The sequence below is a fragment of the Mus musculus genome, chromosome 16 (genome assembly GCF_000001635.26).
Source record: "Mus musculus strain C57BL/6J chromosome 16, GRCm38.p6 C57BL/6J".
Lineage (NCBI taxonomy): Eukaryota > Metazoa > Chordata > Mammalia > Rodentia > Muridae > Mus > Mus musculus.
In genome coordinates this window covers 39,112,992-39,121,396 of record NC_000082.6, presented here as the reverse complement: position 1 = coordinate 39,121,396, position 8,405 = coordinate 39,112,992, and the positions used below count along the sequence as shown (strand labels likewise).

Here is an 8,405-nt window from a genome sequence, read left to right as displayed (position 1 = left end):
GTTGTTAAGTATAGTGTTTAATAAATAACACATGGTAAGGGATGTAGTACAAGAGGTGGTTGTTTTTCTTTAGAAAGGGCGGCCTTGAATAAAAGAAATGTGCCCTTGTCTCTGGAACTCACTTAACGTTGCCGAGGGTCATCATGCACTTGACACCTGAGGCCGCGTAACTAATCAGAGATTTAGGCAGAAAGAAAAGCAGAAGCCATCAAATAGCAGAAGGGGGGGGGGGAATGCACAAGACGACTTGAACAGCTGGAAGTTTGGTTTTGTTTTTTTATTTTATTTTAAAAATGCAAAAAAAAAAAAGGGCAGCAAAGAAATTAAATGGGAGTTGCCATTTGGGGGTTGTGGGAATAGATGCACAAATTGTTTCACCTGCTGCCGGCTTCCCCGGAGAAAAAAACGACTTGGGTTTCAGAAGAATGCTTCTGTTTTCAAGTTGGGAGGCAGACATTAGTAGAGTCCACACTTCCTCCTTTTCTCTTGCTCTTCCCCAGATCAAATTCAGAGCAAGGAGGCTCACGCTGAGGCCGCTGCAGGAAACCATCAACAGTAGCTGCTAATGGGAAACCTAATGACACTTAAATGGGACTGGGAGAGCTAAGAGAGTTGTGCAGATAATATTTATAATAGAAAAGGAAAAATAACTGCACTAAGCCAAAACAAGAAGCGGCCCGAACCGGGAACTGTTATAAACTCAATAAAGCAAAAGTTGTGGTCTTCCCTAAAGAACAGACTCTCATCACACCCCTGCAACCCCCTCCGCTCCTCCCTCCCTCCACCACTCACCCTCCACCCGTCCCCGTCTAACAGGGAACGTTGAAGTGATGAGCCACCAGGCAGCACCTGTGTTAAGTAACAAGCAGTGGACCCAGAGTTTCCCCCATTTGCATTTACAACTCACTTTTAACCTAGAAGGAATGGACCATGGCTGACTATTCAAGCCCTGGGCTAAATCTACCTGAAACAAAATGTATTTTCGGTCACTTTGAAATAGTTATAAGAACAAAAGAACATGATTGTGGGTATTTTTTTCCAAGCCCCGGTGTATCACCTGAATTTTCCAAAGTGATGCAAATGTCTCCTTAATGACTGAATCTTCCCTTTCCATTCCAAGCATTTTGATAGTATCAACACACCTGAAATTCGAGAACAATGGAGCTCACAATGTAACCCCCAGACCACTGGCATCAACTGGGAACATATCAGAAATACAAATCCCTGATCCCCTTCTTAAGTCACTTACCCAGGAAGTCAAGGCAGTGGAACCCAACCTCTGTGTTTTTACAAGCTCTCCAGGTGATGTTGATTCACGGCTCAAGTTGAAAAACCACTGGCCTATAACATTGTTTCTCAAACTTGGCTGCACACTAGAATCACCTACAAAGCTTCACAAAACAAAAGCCGCCAGAGGCTGCTTCACACCCCTCCCCCTAGAGATTTCAACCGATATCAGAGACACCCTGGATGGTTTGACTTTTTTTTAAACTCCTCCCCGCCCCAAGTGATTCTCATGTGCAAGAAAGTGTGGAAACCACTAGAACATACTTGAAAAATGGAAGGGAAGCAGCCAGTGTTTCACAACCAATGCATAAGGTTACTTAGATCATTGCTCTGGAGAAGCGCCTGGCAGAGCAACTTACAGAAGGAATGGCACACTGGCTCATGGTTCCAGGAGGATCTCCGTTCATCACAGTGCAGAGGGCCAGGAGGTGAGATCACGTGGTAAAGAGCCCCTCATTGGGCCAGGACCAGGAAGCAGAAGACAGAGCTGGGAACCGGAAGGCCCGCCTTTAATTATCTAGGTGCATCAGGCAGGTCCCACATCCCATGAATTTGAATTCATGGCAGAAAATTGTAAAAAAAAAAAAAAAAAAAAAAAAAAACTATAAAGAACACAAAAGAGAAAGTGAATGATAAAAATCCAAATCAAGGCGGAAACCTGGACGACAAGATATTGTGGACGTTTATGTGGAGCCGTGATGTCAAACTTACCCATTTATAACCCTCAAAGGATTTATTGTTCAGGGTTTCTTTTTTGTTGTTGTTGTTGTTTTCACTGACTTCTAAATGAAAAAGGAATTCTGTTCTTCAGAGCTTATAGAAATAGTAATAATAAATTTCCCCATAGAGTTGGTCCTATCTCCCATCTTTACTCTCTTCCTAACCAAGTCTGAGCTTGCAGAAGTGGTTTTGTTTCTCATTTAGTTCTTGCTTTGGGCACTGGCACACCACACTTCTGCTGGGTCCCAGCTGAGCTCAGGTAGCAACCTGAGTAAGCTCAGTGTTTCTTCAGTTTGTCAAGATCGTGAAGAGCAGACGATCTTTCCTTTCTATTAGAAAATACAAACTGAGCGTCTGTGTTACTCCCAACAATCCTGAGTCCCGTGTGTTCTGAGTCACAGGGAAGCATCTGCCTTTTCCAGAAGCTGGAGAGAGGAAACCCCGGCATTGCACGTGTTGTGTGTGGAGCCCTGACATGTGAATTTCAAGGACAGACTCAGCAACCACCAGTCCAAACTCTGTTCTGACAGGAGAAAGTGAAATGGGAAAAGCAAAGGTGAGGTCTTACCATACAGGCAGGAAGCCCTGAGTCCCTGCCTCTGGGTCACCGTAGTCTCTCTTTAACCAGCTTCATGGTTCGTGGGTTTACCCATAATCAACAATGATCCTAAAATAGTAAATGAAAAATTCTAGAAATAAATACTTCCTATGTTTCAAATGAGTTTTATGTGGATAATCTTATAATTGTCCAATTTTATTACTGTTACTGTTACAGTGATAACAGTACTTATTACTGTTACTGTTAATCTCTTACTGTATCTAATTTATAAACTAGCATAAAATATAAAGTGTAGTATATATAGTTTTATGAATCGTCTAGAGGTTTTGATGGAACAATCGTAATTTCCTTTTTTCTCAAAACCTCCCTCATCATGTCTATGGAGTGTTACAGAGCACAGGGAGCCTGTGAGCTGACGATCTAAGCAGCAAGCAAAGAAAACCAAAGAGAAAGGGAACCAGTGGAGAGGAAGGCCCAGATGAAGCCCTGACCTGAGAGTGAGACAAGGCAGGAGGCTGCCAGCAGAGCCCCAGGAGGTCTCTGCCTCCCTGGCAAGCAACAGAGGCAGCACACAGCAGCAGGAAGGGAGAGGGCAGGCATTACCCCACAGGGGGCTATGGAGGACTAGCAGGCTAGAGCAATCATTGTCTGTCTTCTGGCTTACTGACCTTAAACAGGCACCAATCCCATTGCCAGGCAAGTGTGTGTGTGTGTGTGTGTGTGTGTGTGTGTGTGTGTGTGTGTGTGTGTGTGTGTGTGTGTGTTCGCGCACGCTCTGGCATCCAGGGGCATAGAGAGCTTACTGAGTTCTAAACAACAGATCCAAACTTCTGTGTCCTTACCTGTCAAATGTCTTAATCACCTTTGCCCTGTAGAACTGATGTGAGGCATGGGACTTAATATGCAGAATAGGAACAAAGAGTATTGACTCAACTGGGATCTACAACCAAGTCCTGGGCTAGATGTTTTATAGGCTACAAAGATGTATTTCACACACGGTCCTGGGGGCTGGGGCATCTGAGAGTGGAGAGCAGGCATGCCGGGTCCTGCTAAGAACCATTTTCCTGGTGCAGGCTTCAGCTTCTCCATGGAGCTTTACTTGAAAGAAAGGAGTGATGGAGAACTCTCTGGGGCGTGTTTCCAAATGTCTACATCCCATTCATCAGGGTTCCACCCACACAGTCTACTTGACTCACAAAGGCACGGCATCACTGGAGGTTAGAATTTCAACAGACAGACATACAGACAGGGGAAAAGGGTTCAGGGGAAACCTCCAGCCCACAACAATGCTGCTGTTCTGCCACCGTGATCAACTCCACCTTGTTGGCAGAATCTAAGAAGAATGTCTGGCCTAAAGCTCCCAGGTTTAAAGATGGAGGGAGGCTATGTTTTAAAACATGAACAGGACTCAGAAGCAGAGCTGGGTTTCACCCACAGCTGGCTAACCTTAGGCAAATCACCTAAGATCTCTGAGCCTCAACTTCATGGGCACATACTACAAAACAAGTAAATTATAGCATTGGATAACAAAAGTCAAAAATAAGTTCCTGAAAACCAGTCAGTCAAGGCCAGAACAAAACATTATTCTTTTTTTTTCTTTTCCATTTTTTATTAGGTATTTTCCTCATTTACATTTCCAATGCTATACCAAAAGTCCCCCATAGCCACCCACCCCCACTCCCCTACCCACCCACTCCCCCTTTTTGGCCCTGGCGTTCCCCTGTACTGGGGCATATAAAGTTTGCCAAAACATTATTCTATGAATCCACTTCCCTACCTGTCATAATGGAATCCCAGATGAGTTCATCTGGGTGGTTCTTATCCACCCCCAACTCCCACCCCCGTCAACTTCACTCACACTCACCGACCAAATTCTTCCTCACTCGCTTCTTACTGTCCAGTCTCGGAAGGCCAAACGGCACTCACAAACCAAGAATATAAAGACAACTAGACAGAAGTGGAAAAGAAAGAGAGAGAGCTTGCTAAAATCACCAGTCAGGGGTGAGTGAGATGGTTCAGCTGGTTACAGGCGCTTGCTGCTAAGCCTGACAGCTTGAGTTTAATTCCCCAGGCCCCACGTGGTAGAAGGAGAAAAGCAAGTGTTGCTAGTTGTCCACTGACTTCCAGATGCACGTGGTGGCACATGAGCACCTACACACACACACACACACACACACACACAAAGTTAAATGATAAAATAATTAATGTAATTTAACTTCGTTTTTTTTAAAAAGCCAGATTAAAATTAACTAGTAAACCGGAAAAATCACGTATTCGGTGCATGATTTTAGATATTCATTAATAACAATTTTAAATAATTGCTTTTGTTTGGCTTTATTACCTATATCAGAAATGAAACCTTCTAGTAAGCCAAAATACAAAGCCAAAAATACAGAGAAAGATAATATTGGACAGAAATGACAGAAACCACCACTCTCCGATCTGGATCAAAAATATTAAACAAAGAAAAAAATTACTCATTATGCTGTCAGCTCTAAGACATTTTCGGCTTGTTCAAACGGGAACAAGTCCCCCTGTGGTCTTGTAAAACTCACTGAATTGGAGTAAAGTCGTGTGTACAGCAGCCTCCTCTTCAAAGCTGCTGTTGGAAGAGACGCGTATTAACAAGCAGAGGCGTTTCCAGTCTCAGCATCTCCCTCTGCTTCTCAGCTCTGTTCTGAGCACCGAGCACCTCTGAGCTGAGGAGCTTCAGACAGAGTTTACACTTTCCCTCCTTCTCCTGTCACCTCTCAACCTTGAGGCTTCCACTGGTCCAGGAGCGACTGAACTCCCTTCACACAAGTTCTTACATCCCTTTCCTTTCAGACAGCATCTGGTATCTCACGCCCAACTCAGAACTGCTTGTGTTCGAAAAGGCAAATAAGCTAGAGAGGCATGTCTGTGAGCCTGTGTCTGGGTGCTCTGCTCTGTAAATTGCTACAGGGGTGACCATTACCCCAGGAACAACCAGACTCTCCTACCTAAAGTAAGCTTAAACACAGGTGGGTTCAAGTTTTATGTTATACAAGATTCTTCAAAATTTTTGGAGAGACAACTAGTCCTTTCCACTTTGCAGGGCATGGGTGGATGTTCTAGAAAAGAGTCAGGGTTCTAGAGAGATGACTCAGCAGTCTTAACTGAGCACTGTCTGCAATCCCAAGGGACCCAGGTCTGATATCCCAGCACTCACATGGCAGCTTACAACCACCTGTAACTCTAAATCCCAGGAGATCTGATGGCCTCTGGCCTCCAAGGACACCAGGCAAGCACATGGTGCACAGCCATACAGGCAAAACACTTATGCACATAAAACAAGTTTATTTCATTTTTAAAAGAGTAGAGATTCCGCTCCACTGATCCCAACGCTCTCGGTGTCCACTGCAATGGACAGGTGAAGGTAGCTTGGGGCAGGACCCCTGTGAACTAAGAGATCAGGGCCTGGTAATGGTATCATTATCTTCTTTTGCTTCCAAGTTATCACAACCCCACCCCTACTTCCCTCCTACCAAAGGGCAGGAACTAAAAACCAAGTAATATCATGCAGTTTAATCTTTTATAGTTTGAAAAGACTTTTGAGACCCTCCTGTACATCTAACTTCATCTCCACCTTCTAGAACAATGTCAAATGCATTGTGGATAAAGTGTTGAATGGGTGAATTTGGTACCTGGCTTGTACTGTCAAAGAGGTCAATGCTGGAATTCACGTCAATAGATTGTAAGACGCAAGATAAAGGGTCAGATTTGACTCTATTTCCAAAAGGAATACAATTGAACATGGTAAACAGCTACTCCAAACTTTAAAAATCGAATTCAACCCCCAAAGTCATGCTTACTTGGAAGGGTAAAGGAGATATGATGAAAGGCAAAACAATCCAGAAAATAGTTACCCTGATCCCTGAATAATAGACAAACCTGTCGCCAGAGGGCAGCTGGACTACCGGATTTCTAAACCCTCACAGCATCAGGGTCAGCCACTGGTCTGAACATAATTAAAAAGGTTGCACACGAGCTATGAGCGAGCTATGAGCAGGCACACAGCAGTCAGGCCTTAGAACACCTCCCTGAAGTCCCCTGCAATGTGAGGGTTAGGCATGGGGACAGGACTCCAGGAGCTGGGTGAGCATCCTGTTGTTCAGTACAGGGTTGGAAGTACAGCTCTCCACGCAGTTGCTGAAGAAAGCAGGCTGGTTTTCCTTAAGGCTCCTTAGGCACAATGTGACCCTTGACACCAGAATGTGGCTGAGCGCTGCACCCCCACTGTGCTGAGTGGTGTTAAAAGACATCCACTCATTCAATCTTGCCACTGGCATAGTAAAAAGGGCGCTGCTATCACTGTGTCCACTTTGCAGATGAGGAAAGGCGGGACAGAGCACCTATGTGCTTGTCAAGGCACAGGCAGCTAATGACTGGCTTGGCCGCGACCTGAGCTACAGCTCTACAGTGAACCCCTGCCTGCCTCTCCTGCCTGTAAGGGCCACTGGCTACAGGACTGTGAGGGAGGAGATCAGGAAACTTCATGTTCTTTCTAAGCAGGACCAATGAAACCAATTACCTATGTGGATAACTCCCTGATGAGATCCACGCTTTGAAAGTGGGCCATTAGAAAGCAAAGCACATAACCAGAGTCATCCACGCGACTGTGCGGCCTCATAAGAATAATTCAACAGGGAAAAGGCCCCCAAAGAGCCTGAGGTTTGCCCACATGGTGAATCTAAAATGTGCGCGTTATGACTGAGACAGAGGAGTGGCATTAAGAGCGCCATGCTTAAGAACCCCCAATTTCATGCCACACAGTCACCTCAGAGTAAATGTTCAGGACACTCAGGACTCTCTTCTTTATTACTCTCTTGTCCCTCTGCCAGGCCCTGAACTCACAAATCGTCTTAACTCTCCTAGACAGTTCTGTCCCTCCAGATCCTGGGCATATGCCACTTGAGCATGCAACTATTTATCAAACCAAATTAATAACGAAAAAACTAAGCCCCCATGTCACATCAGCCACATTTTAACTGTTCCATAATCACGTGTGGCTAATGGCGTTCACAAATGAAGAAGAATACACAGGCTGCCTTGGTCATCACAGAATCTGCAATTGGACACTCTACCACATGTGTGTATGCCTGTATTTGTGTCTGTTTGTAGTTTTTTTTCATATAAAAAGACTACAGCACATATGTAATTAATTACACGTACAACAAGATTTTTTTTTAAAAAAATCAAATCAAGGACACATTGTAGAACAGGATATGCCAACTGGTGAAATAAAGTCTTAAGGAGTTATTGATGTATCCAAATCTGCCTATTTGTTTCTCAAATAGAAATACAAGTTGAACACATTTAAAAACCCAGAATCTAAACATTTCCAAATCTAAAATTTGAGCAGCCAAACGATGCCACACAGAGAAAATTGCATGCTATCACACGGTGTTTCTATGCACAAAACTATAAAAAATAGTCTATAGAATTGTGTGTGTGTGTAACTTAAATAAATTTTGTGCTTAGACTTGGCGTCCATACCCAAGTTATCTCATTATGCATAGGAGAATATTCCCCACCCTTCAAATTCTAAATCCAAGTCACTTCTGGACCAAGCAGCTTCAGACAAGGAAGACTCAGCCTCAAGCAGTCCTTCAAACCCACAAAGGGCTTCAAGGACCACACGGCATAAGGCGGGTGGTGCTTCCAAGTCCTAAGACAACGAGGGCTGGAGAACCGTCTCAAAGGGTAAGAGAGCTGACTGATCTTACACAAGACCAAAGTTTAGTTCTCAGCACCCACATTAAGCAACTCACAACTACTGGTAACTCCAGCTGCCGGGAATACAATGCTTCCAGCCGCT

The 8,405-nt window shown here is 44.4% G+C and overlaps 1 long non-coding RNA gene across 5 annotated transcripts; it reads right to left on the bottom strand.

Annotated features, from left to right (window-relative positions):
- Positions 1-344: 344 nt before the first annotated feature.
- On the bottom strand, positions 345-5,407 carry Gm36585. 5 transcript variants are annotated; one of them, XR_876081.1, is made up of 6 exons: positions 5,122-5,407; positions 4,431-4,513; positions 2,576-2,674; positions 1,058-1,774; positions 908-964; positions 345-536 (listed from the first exon to the last, which is right to left on the bottom strand). It is a non-coding gene; the product is annotated as a predicted gene, 36585 (long non-coding RNA). The 5 variants fall into 5 exon arrangements; XR_001782021.2 differs by having other exon boundaries at positions 345-964; positions 1,058-1,142; positions 1,250-1,774; XR_876080.3 differs by having other exon boundaries at positions 345-964.
- Between the last annotated feature and the right edge of the window lie 2,998 nt (positions 5,408-8,405).